We start from the raw sequence: 14,374 nt of genomic DNA on the forward strand, positions 1-14,374 counted from the left end.
AATCTATTTCATTTAACTGCTGATGACTATAATGATGTATATTTCATGAAAGCAAATAAATTATCAGTAATTACACTTTCGAATGATTTTTAAGTGTGTGTGTGTATATATATGTGTATGTCTAGCCTTATGTGCATTAGTGAATGCATATATAGAGGAAAGAGTGAACGAACAAATGAGGGTGCATGTGCTTGATGACATTCTCGATATGACAGATAGAAATTAAATTAACTGTAACGAAATTAAAATAAAAACTAATATTTATACCCTTTTTTTCTTGTGAATAGAATGTCTTTTATTGCGTATGTCAGTTATGTATTCATCTCAGACACATTGGTAAACATATATTGTTCTCCCCTCTCTTTCTCTCTCTCTCTATCATTTAGGAATTGTGTACTTCACACACACGTGCACACACGTACACACATTTTTGTTATGTATATTTCTAACTTGACCTTATCAATATTTCTGATAATATGAACATCAACTATGATAAGACAGTTGACAAATATGCCACGTGTATGTATATCGATTAATGGATAAATAACAAGTTATGGTGCATCTGTTTTTATACAAGTCAATGCAATATATATATATATTAAAATATAAAATATACACACAAACACATACATAAATATATCATAAATATCAATGGGATGACAGGTGAGAAGTGAAAATAAAGAATAACAGTCTATGGAGGGGGAATAACAATAATAATAATAATAATAATAATAAACATTGATTAGGTTTCTGTGACTTCATTTAATTATTTAAAACATTTTATGATTTTGACAGAGTTTTGTTCTCTGAGTTGGATGATTTGGTCGTGGAGCTTTCATCGTTCTTCTGAACGACATCATCAGCACAAACATCAGATAGAAGTCTTCTACCATCCAGTTCCAAAAACAAAACTCCATCAAAATCATTCACCTGAGCTACAAATCTCCACATTTTATTATGTTGGCAAACAGATATGAGTTATCTATCTTAGCTAAAATGTGTATACTTACCATTTCAACAACTGTGTACACATCCAGGATTAGTTTAGGTCAAAATCTAGCTTGTTTGAAGTATTTATAGAAAAAAAATATGTCTATATCTTCCAAGAAAGGTCTACTTGTTTTATTCAATCATATTGAAGGGACTGAATAATTCAATAGAACATGTGAATTGATTATTTAATAATTCAGTACAAGATGTACTTGTAAAATGTAATCAACTACAATTAATAATGTACACATGTGAATGTAAAGATATTTGAGAGGGGGGGGGAATCATTTGATCGAGTCAAATTGTAAAATATATAGATTTGCATTTTTCTAGAACAGATAAAATTTATCAAGTAGCAGAGTTCAAGTTATGTATGTATCTTAATTTCAGTGTAGATGTTCATGCTGAGACTCGAAGTTACTGTCATTATCTATAAAGTTAATTCCTATCTGGTCTCAGTAGCTTAGTGCATAAAATATCCATGTCTGGAGCGAAAGATATTGCTTTCGTGTCTTAATGTGTACATAAACGGTAGGATAAAGGTACCTCCAAATGATGAGTCACAAACAGAACAAAACATACATGACGGATTTCACTACTAAAAACAATTCATCTTTTCTCAAGAACTCGTGACAAGTTGACCATATAATAACAATTTACACATATAGCAACGGTACAGTCTTGAATATCAACAATGAGATAGTTAAAACCCTTTACTAACTGTGATCTGGATTTAACTACTACATACAAACAATATATAAGCCATTGATTGAAGTAAGTCAATCAACTGGTCGGGATAGTTAGTTAGGTGAGTTATCATCTGTGCCAGGTTAAATTTAACACTGATGGATTATAAATAAGTTTGAGCAGGTTTCAATTACTGATATCAGGTAATTGTTTTTTCTCTGATTAGGGTTAGTAATCGGTCGGGTAATAACCCATCGGTTAAGCTGGAGCAATGAAACTGGGGCCAAAAGACTAAATGTATCTCTGCAAGCTTTGTTGACTATGAAATGGTTAGTGATTATTGAATACAGGGTGATACAGTCTTAAATCATAAGACGAGAATAATAAGTTTCTTCATTCTCTAAATGATCTAATTCAGTTGGTACATAAAATTAATCTCCTTAAAGTAAAGGTTTATAATTCCCTTTATTTAGGTATCCAGGACTGAAACTGATCAGTTTCCGTTGCCAGAAATCGAATTGACTGAACTCTTAATCGATATATTCAACTCAGGATATATATGTCAATAGGGATTCGTCGGCCATAGTTTTTAACATCAACAAATAGAGCTTACAAAACTTTACAATAACTTCATACTCTTTAACCAAGTTAGATGGTTATTTGAACTCAGTAGCTTAGTGGATAACACATTTGACGTAAAGGGTACTAGATTTAAGTCCTAATGTTAACATCAACTCTGAAATTAAGTGTATACAAAATGCCTTCAATTCCACTGCTTTTCATAATCCACTTGATTGAACAAACTACTTTGTTGAAATCATGAACCGATCACAGTTAGACAACTACTGAAAACCTAAAAACACTCTACTAAAGTTTCGTTTTAGTATCATACTCCTAAGCAAAGTGTTGGGTATGCAGAGGAATATGCCAATAATTATTGTGTTAAGTCGAATGGTGTCCTTGAACGTTAAATGGACATTTCCCATTGGTCGGTGTTTGTTTCACTTGTTAAATATTGTGTAAATGTTGTTTTCTATTTTATGATACGATGTGGTTTGCTTGGTTAGTATATAAAAAGAGTATGTCTGAAATACAATGATTCATATCTCAGAGGCTGTGACTTGTGTTCCGGACTCAACTGGCTGGGTTAGACAGCGAAGCAGGGCCAATCAGGGCACTAGGTCGTTCATACGTGTTTCCCGCGTTACTGTGATGGATCGATATAAACGCTGCTTACCAAAACCTGCAGTCCCACACGTTACAACACAAAGCACATCCACGATTTCGTCACTGAAAACCGAACATAGGACATTCGATCTTGGTAGCGAACACGTTCTAAACACTGAACTGAAATCTGATAGTGTACAAATCTAATTTCAATCAGTCCACGATAGTATGTGATCATCTTTCTTTATCTTCACTGGGTACCTTTCTTACACCAGACACGATTTCGCTCCATTGGTCACAATTTCTCACTAGAATTCTGGTAATTTCCTCTCAAATCTAGTCACTAGTGAGGACATGATCACTATCAATATAAAGTTGTGGAGATAGTTGAATTTCATTGAAATCACGAACTGATCAAAGTTGAACAACTACTGAAACTATCCTACTTTCTACTACACTTCAATTATCTCATTAAAATTAAGACCTAGAATAATAATAATTTTTTTGTCATCTACTGATGAGTTTATTCAAAGGATTATTCGAAATATCTTGTATTTATGCAACATAAATTAACATGGTAATTAGATTCGGGCATAAATTAAAACAAATCACATATGCCACTGAAATAATTTCCAAGGATATGACTCATCATCATCATCATCACCATCAGTAGCAGTAACCTTGGTCAATTCATTTTGAAACAGATTAGCATGAATGACTTTTGTGTTTTAGTACTTCACATTGGATTAAATATTAAATCTCTAACCTTGACTAAATATAAATATAGAAATTTTTATCTTGATAGTAATGATGCTTATTATCAGATTAATCTGTAATGTTAAGTGGCAAAAACTAAACAACAGTTCCAATCAAACTAAATTGAAATATAAAGTAATCTGAAGTGACAGATAGGAATTACTTGATGATATAAACATTAGTTAGTGAATAAAGAAAAGTGTATAAAGTGTAGTGTGAGTTATAAAAATGAGTCAGTCATGTAATTTGACAGGAAAAAAAACTGTCCTAGGAAAGTAATATGAAAGAATATTTGATAATGAAATGTTAGCTGTCGACAAAGGTGGATGTCCTTGGTTTGACTCTTTGTTACGTTATGAGTGTTCATTACTGAGGAGTTATATGCTGTTGTAAAATAGTTGTGCGATGCTCCTTTGTATTCAGTAGTTCTCTAGCTATCACTTCTGACCATAGAGACTATTCAGATTTGGTGGTCGATCTGCCTTAATGTGATGACCAGGTTGGGCTATATTAGCTGGAACACTTATTCCTTTTGCTCCTGGCACCCTAGAAATGTTGGCTGGGAGAAGGCTAAGACCAAAAGCAACAACTTAAGGTTCAAGGGTGAAGCTGCACAGACGGTTGTACTGACGTTAGATATCAGTAAGGTGTTTACTTCAGACAATAAATAATTACAACAATCTGGCTTCCCTTTATCTTCAAGGTGTTTAGAAGTAGTCAGTAGTAATCTCTTCTGAACCTATGTTTTGTACACGTTGGTATTTGTCACCAATGGACACCTTTAATTCATAAGGAATTGAACCTAACAATTTAACTCAAATTCTCAAGATTTCTTCTTATCGATAGGTATTAACCTTTTTAAAACTTACGTCTAGAGTTACCTGATGACTTCCTCTGAACATCTAACATTAAGAAAATAATCCCAGTGATGTCAAGTTATTTAAACTGTTGATATTAGTACTATAGATCAGATCATTAGTCAGTGATCAATTGATGTAACTCTATATATTCGTTTGTCAGAGATTTTTAGTATTCACCTACTACTTAAATCTACATATTAGTAGTTTAGTATGAATGATAAAATCTTCACTATATAATGCATAATCACACAGAAACAACTATTTCAATTGATAAGATTATAATCCACTATGTAATTGTGTTTAACAACACTTAACATTAGCAGGAAAGAAATATATCCTATAAATCCCTTTCAAATCTTACTAACTAATGTCAGTAAAACTATTTTATGTACAATTTCAAAATAACAGCATACATATAAATATGTTCATATATGTGTACCACTACAATCAAATCTTAAAACTCACTTGACGAGTTGTCTGTTATACTGTCAAAAATGACAATAGAGTTATATGCATAACGTTAACAACAATGTATGTTTGTTCTTTTCAAATGTTAATTTTAAAATAGATAATATATGGTATATTCATATATTATACTGGAAATATGTCTGTTTACTTAAATAAATGTAAAGCTTGTGAATTAAGGCTATATCGAGGCGATACACACAGTATGTATGTATACTAATAACAGACTGATCAATTGCAGTCTTAAACCTCAATCGGATGATTCAAGCAAACACAATACCAAGTGAATGTAAATCTTTGATATTTAGTAATTTAGGATATTAGTTACTCTGACAGATGTTTCTTTAACTTGTTTAATAAGGTCATCAAATATAATGTAATATTATAAGAAAATGAATGTAGATTTATATTGGACACTATTTGTTAAAATGGCTATAAACCTTACAATGAATGCTAAAGATTATTTAAAGTGTTTGTAGATAATTGATATTAAGTTGGGGTATGACAAGAAGATAGTTCACTAATACACTAGACGAGGAAAATTTGAATTGGATGTGGGCAGCATCAGTTTCCTTAGGTATACCTTGTAAGTGAACATTAATATACACTAAAATTTTGTGATCATGAGTTAATTGAAGCTAGACTATCATGGAAAATCTGAAATCACTGGACGTCCGTTTCGTCCTATTGTGGAACTGCTCAGCTAACTTCAATTGACTCATGATCTCAACTATTGAAATTACTATAATATCCACCAAAAACTCCTTCTGATATTTAAATTGTATTAACTTTTCCTGCCAACTACCAATAATCACTTCCTATTTATACACGTATTTTCCCTCAAGTAATTGACCTTCAGCTAGAATTTTTCCATGATGATCTAGTTTCTCTTTTAAATTCAGTCATCACTCCATTATAAGAGATTTTTGGAGATTGTTGAGCTTCATCATTTATATCATGAACAGATTTTAATTAGATATTGATTAAAATATAACAAGAAATAGATAGTATGAAACTCCTCAATACCATGTACTGAAAAGTGATTAGACAATATTACAATTTGATTAAAGCGAGAAACTCAAATTATTATTTGTTAATTCAATGGTCTAAAAATTAAGCATTCGCTTAAATGTCCTGACCAAGAACGCTTGTAGAATTAAGGTTGTGCAGTACTACTAAATAGTATCATACTAGTACTGTGGTGCGTGCTACTTATATTGACATAAGTAGTAGATGATGTTAGTCGTGAACAGAATGTCTGGCAGCAGAGAGACAAGAGGATCGAACAGTAAAGAATGGAGACAAAATGCAATTTGTATGAAAATGCAAGAACAATGAAATCTGAGTCATTATGAGACAATTGATGGACATTTTGCGAATTGCGTATTTACTATTTGATTGTTAGATTTTATTAACAAGTTCTGTAATTTTGTGTCAAATACATTCGATTGTATCCACCCGTGTTCTGTTCACTACAGTACTAAACAACTATTCAATGCTTCCTGATTTTCACTGATTCGCTAACTTATGTCATATGTAAACCACAAGAATCATTCTATCGTTTTATCTCTACGAATTATATAAATCATATTTCTTCATTAAAAAAATAAAAGAAGTAAAGGATTTAAACTTATTATAATTGAACAGAATGATTATCAAAAGATTCCTTTTGAATGAAAATAAAGTAAACATTCAATCAAGATTCCTTGTGTTCTACATCAAAAGGTATTCGATTGAATTACACCGACATTTTCTTTTATTCATTAATTTGTGTATACTTGATGATAATAAATCTTAGATAATAAATATATTTGTCGATTGTGATTAATTACACTTGGTATCATACATATGTGTGTGCACATAAATATTCAATGTCGACGTCTAATGTCCAAGGTGATACATTTAAAAAAAAGTAACAGTGTGAAGCAGAAAAATGGTATACACTAAACACAATGTGGAAAGGATAAATTACTTATTTTTTATAAAAGAAAAGAGGAAAACTGAGGGAACTTAGATAATAGACATGAATAGAAGTTTTCTTGGGACTAGAAAATTAATTAATTTAATTTCATTCTTTTTAATTTATTTTTTTATAAGGTGGACTAGAAAATGAAAAGGAGAGAAGGTGGGCAGAATGAAGAAGAAGAAGAAGAAGAAGAGGAAGAGGAAAATGAACTGAAAGAAGGAAAAAATTACTTGGAAAGACATCGACACGGACAGTCGACACAACAACAACAACGACAAATAAATAGTAGTCTTTGAATAATCTTTCTGTTTAATCAACCAGAGAAGAATTAATTTTGGACGGGAAAAAATTTATTTTCTTAAAATTAAAATGCTTGGCAAAAGTTATATAAAAATAATAAAAAAAGACAGCGTCACATCATTAGTAATCAAGCTTCTTACACGCCTACCTACACATACATACACGTACAAGTACATCCAGCTAACATACGTGTACACATTTCACAGTATCTATATGAATGGATTTAATGAAGAGAGAGAGAGGGGTGGAGGGAGGGAGGGAGGTAGAAAGAGAGAGAGATTGAAGTAAGAATTATTTCTTTGTTTAAAATGTCAAATGTCAAATTTTTGACAGTTTTCTAATGCCTCTGCAAATAAATTAACCAACAGTGAAACAAATAGATGATTGGAAAAAAATTTGATACATATATACCTGAAAGACAGAGAAAATCCATGAAAGATAAAGATAGAAAGTGTACAAAATTAATACAGATAAAGAATTTTTATTTCTGTGCTTCTTTTTTCTCTCGTTATTGAATTCATCAAATCTAAATCAACTTTTTAAAAGTACAAAATCAAATTCTATGACTTTAAAAAAGAAAAAGAGGAATATTATTATAAATGTATTTTCGTAGGAGGATATTTTGTATCCTTTCTTTAGTTAATAATTTTCATCATAACAGTCGAATGTAGACATTTGATTCGTAAGTGAGAGTGAGTGCGTAAGAGAGACAATATATGACAGTATACAATCTAATAATGTAACAAGTAAATTTTGAATCATGAGGAAGTAAGGAAATTATTAATTTAATTAGTTAATCAATTATTCAATAGTCAACCAATTAGTCAGTCAATTACTTAATGACTTTTATCAAACGAGGGAGGTTTTTGGAAATTGTTAAGTGTAGTTAACGTTACAAGCTAACGTTAGTAAGAAGACTACAGCGAAATAAGAAGCACTGAACATCTGTTTCATCCTACTGCAGGACTCCTCAGTAGTGCGCATTTACCATCCCACCAAGGAACGAACCCAGGAACTTCAGGATTCATGGCTAGACCCTAACTTTTAGACCACCAAGTAGGCAAACAATGGTTTACGCTTCTAACTTTAATTAATTCGCGATACTCGGCAATCATATCTGGATAAGCATTGTTAAGGAGTTTCATACTAGAATGAACCAGCTGTTCAGCACTTCTTGTTTTTCAGTAATAGTCTAAATTATGTCAGTTTGTAGTGTTAACTATCAAATGGATTATTTATTTAATGGTGAATATTATTTGAATGATTTTAGAGGAGCAGTGTGACTAGAATTGGTGAGATATACCTATTTTGGAGCAGCAGACTACTTTACATTCTCCTTTTAGAGGTCACATAGGTTAATTTTATGAGATGTATTTGAAAAGTGCTCGTTCTGTACAACTAATGTGATATATTTCATAAAAGTAATTAAACTTATGTGATAGACGTATTAATGTGACCCAAAAAGGTAGTTTATTCTTAACACATCCATGAATAATAGATTAACTGAAAAAGACAATCAAAAGCTTTAAAGAATGGAAACTTTTTCTTAAAGAATTTCAAATTAAGTTTTTCAAGGTTTCCCCAGGAGTATCTCCTTTAAATTCACTTACATTTTTCAGTGGTCCCAGCACCTATCCTTATTATTTATTTATCTTGTAATTTCTTCTTTTCTCTTCCTGTTTATCACAGATTATTCATTTGATACTTTCCTTTCTGTCAAATGAAATGTATCATAGTGTATTTATTATTCTATGAATTATTTATGCTGTTCAGTAGTCAATTTGATGATATGAATACTTCATTGACAGATATCTTTGAAGTGTAAAATGTAATATCCTAAGTTAAAGACCTAATCGGTATTTCTAAAGATTCACACCAATCAGGACTCGGATTTTGCTAACCTGGGTATACTGTTTCATATACAGAATAATATCCTATATTTTAATCAGTGATATATTTAGGCAGCACTATTAACCTTGAGTTGATATACAGATATCTTAAAGCTTATTGGTTCAGAGCACAGGACTTCTATTTTCAGGATTGAATCTGAACAAGAGAGCACAGCAGGCAAGTTTTTATATTTGTATGTTTTAAGCACTCAAGTTAATATCTTTAAACTAACAAATACGAACCGGTTGTTACTTGGTAAAATTTTATGATAAAGCTGAAGTGTATCAATGATCTTGGTAGGATCCCTGTACGACCTGGACAAACTTTTAACACACTGAACCAATAAGAATTCAGTAACTATAAATGAGCGATTAACAACCCCATGGTTAGTGTTTTTTTAGCGAGTTCGTTTTCTATGAGATGCGGTCGCTAACCCCATGCCCAACCCTCCTCCTTTAATCGGGTTTGGAACTGGCAGTAGCCCCAGAGGAGCTCCAAGCGGAGTTATGACTAGAACTTAGGATTCAAGTTAAGGTTTTATAGTTAGTGATTAAGGATTAGGATCGAGGATGAACAGTTTAAGTTTTAGAGTTGGAATTGGGATCCACAATTTATAATTTAGGGTTTAGGATTTAATATTCGTTATTAGATTTGTTTAATTCTAAACTCTACGTACTAATCCTAACCAAACATTGTAATGTACATCCTAATTGTCATTTAAACACGTTACAAAGTAAAATTTTATATGATGCAGTGAATTGACGAAAGTGACTGTTATTCCATCACATTCCTCATCCGTTGACGAAATGTTCATTTGGTAAATGCATCGTGACACTGAAACGATTCACGTATTCACCATTGAGTTGGTTTTATAGTTTGGCTTAGCTAATATTGTTGAAGAATGGATTTACGTCAATTAGTTCTGATATGAATGTGTCCTGTTTAGTAATCAAATATAGTAATTCCGGATAACAATCGATTTAAATATTTTTCTTATATAAAACTGAATTTAACCGAACTAGAATAGATAGATAGATTGATATACATTGCATCAACAGTAATCCCCAGAGTGGTGGAAGGAAGATATCAGGAATTCAAGAAAATACTTGATTTTTCAAAGAAATCAAAATTGTAGTAGAATAACTGTGTGTATTAGCAACAAACTTGAACGTGGGTTACAATAAACTAAAGGTGATAGCAACCAATCAGATAATAGCAAAGGTTTATGGGATAAGGTAAAGTGGAATAAAGCAAAATGTAAAAGCTATCAGTTATTGACAAAAAAACTAGATATCGTGAAATCTTGCTAACGGAATATAGTAAGTGTTTTTGAACTAGTGATTACATTAAATTCATTGTCATAATTTTCTTGGGTGATTGTTAAGTCATGATAAAAAAGCTCATGTCTATTATGCTTCTCGGTTGGCTTGTGGTACTTGTATATTAGGGAACGATTAAATTATTCTAATCGCAATAGTTCTATTGAGAACTTGATGATGCCAGTTGATACACAACACTTCATACAATTAAGTACTAACACAGAAAGAAAATTGAATATCGAAAGAACGTGTTATTCAAGTAAGATAACTTAAAACAATGTAAATCAGTGGATATAGTAACGATAGTATAATCTCCAAACACAAAGATAATTAGTGAATTAAAAGTCGTGGCAACTAATCAGGGAAAGGGAAAGGTTATTTGAAAAATCGAATCAGTGTAGAGCACACATGTTAATCGTTACCAGTAAGATGTTAACATTATTGACAAAAATTAAATAATCTGCTTAACAATGGTTGATCACTGTTATTATAATTATTATTCAAAAAATTACCTTCAACTGTAACTTATCAACTTATATCACTTACGTCAGTAGGATGAAATTCGAATGGTCAATTTTGTCGTGTTCTAAAAAATCAATACTATCACATAAGTTTGCCCAAACTGTTATGTAAAGGTGAGGAAACTGAAGAATGATCGAGAAGACTAAATTGACAAACTGAATATAATGCACACAAGTAGTGGTTAGAAACACACATCTTTCCTTCGGACACAGGAAAGAATGTAAAGATTGAAATATTGACTAATTGATATCCTGGAATGTGGTATATCTTCTTATTAATTTCACCTCTCTTGTTTGATCTTGAGATGATATTTGAATCCATACATGTGATGTGCTTCAATCGTTAAAAACTAGGAACCACTGGATGGTCACTTAGTCTTAGTATGGGACTATTTAGCAGCAGCCACTTACGACTCCTCAAGCAGGAGTCAAACCTAATAACTTCAACCTAACACACGAACGCCAAATCTCTAAACCAATAAAGAGACATTCAGTGATATACAAGTCTAACTTCCATCAATCTACAGAATTGGTTGACTGGTTAGAGGGGGCATGGATACACACTGCTAAGGAATCTCATTATAGAACGAAACAGATGTCCAGTGTTTCCAACTTTTCAATAGTCGCTTAGCTTAGGACTTATTCTTACGAATAATGAAACTATTAGCTAATATAACTAGGGATCGACTTATTATTATCTGCGATTCACATCTTTCATTGGATTTATACACACTTGTAAAAGGTTGTCTAAAAAAATATAAAAGTCTATTCATTTCAAAATGAAAGTTTTCTTACCTGTTTTCTCAATGATGACAATTGTGGGAAAAATGACAACATATAAAGTTTGTAATTTTTAAATAATTTATATATCTAGCTAATATATATTATCTGAGAATGGAATTTCTTACAATACATTAATGTGTTTGCAATTTGAAAGTACCAATTTTTTTTTTATAAATCTAGACATTTCATGTTGCTATGGTTAGAAATACACAATCAACAAACAAAGTAGATACAAGAAATACTTCCTGTCTATAGAATCGATGAATACAAATAATTATTAAACTGATTTTTATCCGTTAAAAGATCTAATCTTATAATCGATTATTGATAGCGGCTATTAGTAGGGTCTAGGACATGGGTTTCTTCCTATTTAGGACGAATTAGTTTGATTTACCTGTCATGTCCTAGTGTTGATGTTTACACTACAACCCTAACACGGTATCAATCTGTGATGAATGCTATCTAAAAATTAAATCGATTTTTTTCTTTAAAGCCCCATCAAATAAAATATTATGGCCACTGAATGAGCTAATAGCTATCTTAACTTTATAGCTTTGTGAGTAATTGAGATATTTAACACTTGATTTAAGTCAAAATGTGGAAATCAACATCAGGATACCGATGTATTCATCAAATGGTCTCAAATAGGTTGGAATTTATGTTATAACACAATTACTTAAATATTATTAATTTATCAGATTAAATTATATTCGAAAATCCATGAAAAATATTAATTTTAAGCAGAATTTCTCTTCCAGTTTTCTGAGTTTGGATTCACTATATATAGCTATTTCGTTAGTGTGAGAATCATCAATGTCAGAGTGCATATGTGACCCTAACACAAAGGAGTGAACTCAAGACTTTTAATCTCTAGCACCAGCACTTGACCGTTTGCGATGGAAGATAGTTGCTCATTAGCCAGAGTTGATTAAAGTTAGATATATTAGCCATGGAATGTTACTTCAGTGGTCTAGACATTAAATGCTCGCAGTGAATTCTCAGAGTCCTGAATTTCCACAACTGAGTAGTCGCATAGTAGGATGAAACAGAAATTCATTATTCCCTGGTTTTAAATGGTGGTTGTTTGACTTAAATAGGTCTGTGATGTATTTATTCTCTAGTTATTATTTGGAATGTCGGTAATGTCATAGATTGTGAAGTTTAACATTTCCCGATTAATTATTTATAGCTCTGAACTATCATTTTCGTTGTTCTGTTCACTGAAACCTTTGGCATTACGTATTTCCCTCCTTTTCGTCTCTGTTAAAGATAATCAGTTTATCACGTGTTTTGAAAATGATATATTGTCTTTTTTAGATACCTGAATGAAGTTGGTATAAAATCTTTGGCTTAGATTTTGTACTGATTACTAGTCGTCAGTAAGACGTATAGGTATTTTGAAGAATGTGATACTCCCTGAGAGATCTTAATCTGTACCATTCAATTTCATAGTCTTAAACATTACTAATAATCTATTCGGGACACGACTGACCTCTTTCATAATTGAAATATTTAGATTGATTGATCAACCATCAACCACTTAACACCAAAATTTAATGGACACTAATAAGAAACCACTTAGAGTACTGAACAAACTATATCTTGGTTGATAGAATACGATCAACACAAAGGACTAAATAAACATAATAACAATCATTATATAATTATCAATGAAGGGATTTTAACTCTATACATCTAAAGACGATATATATATATATGTGTTTGGGCATTTATACTTAGAAATTCATAACTTAATTTGTTAGTTAATCAACTGAGATTAAAAAACAGAAACAAAAAACAAACACAACCGACTCACAATTGAATATGTACTAATATCAAATATATTGTTCAGTTAATCAACTAACCAGATTAAACATTCAATCATGATTATCGAAATGGGAAATAAACAGAAAAATTGTTTTTCCTCACAATAAAATTATTCCTTATGATTACCATTCGGTTTGATTACTTTAATACGTTTGCATGTGTGTGTGTGTGTGGGTGCATTTATATGGTTGGGATGAAATTAGAAATTTACTTACTTTCTACAATTTTTCTTATTTGAATTAACTTCAGAAGAGAGAAAGATTACAACTTGGATTTGATTGATTAGCATCGTGAAATATATGAACAATCGAAAGTAAAAAAAATAAACATGGAAAAGACCGTTATTATTTAGTTTGTCGATAATGCAAACCCTTTTCTAATCATGATAGAAATATCTAACCTGTTAGGCAAATGAGTGATTATTTGGAATGTTATAACTGGTCGTCTGAATGCTACTTATTATATCTGGTCGTCGTTGATTGTTATGTCGGAAACGCATATCACGTATACTCGAAACGATGGACCTCGGCAATTTCCACGACGCGAAAGTAAGAATACAAAGACTGGTATCAGTGAAGATTTATCGACCCCAAAACACGACTATGACGATCCTAGTAGAAAATACACTCATTTATATATTGATTGTACACCCATTTTGATTAATAATTAGGATGAAATCACATATATAACAAATCACATACTAAGCATAGTTCATGTCAATCGAATACAAGAATATCCTATGTTATAGAGAATAAAATATCATACGAGAAAAGAAAGCAAATACAACACTGAATAATCATTACACTGCATCAGTAAGGAAGTAATGTCGAACAAAACTCATAA

The sequence above is a fragment of the Schistosoma haematobium genome, chromosome 6, assembly GCF_000699445.3.
Source record: "Schistosoma haematobium chromosome 6, whole genome shotgun sequence".
NCBI lineage: Eukaryota > Metazoa > Platyhelminthes > Trematoda > Strigeidida > Schistosomatidae > Schistosoma > Schistosoma haematobium.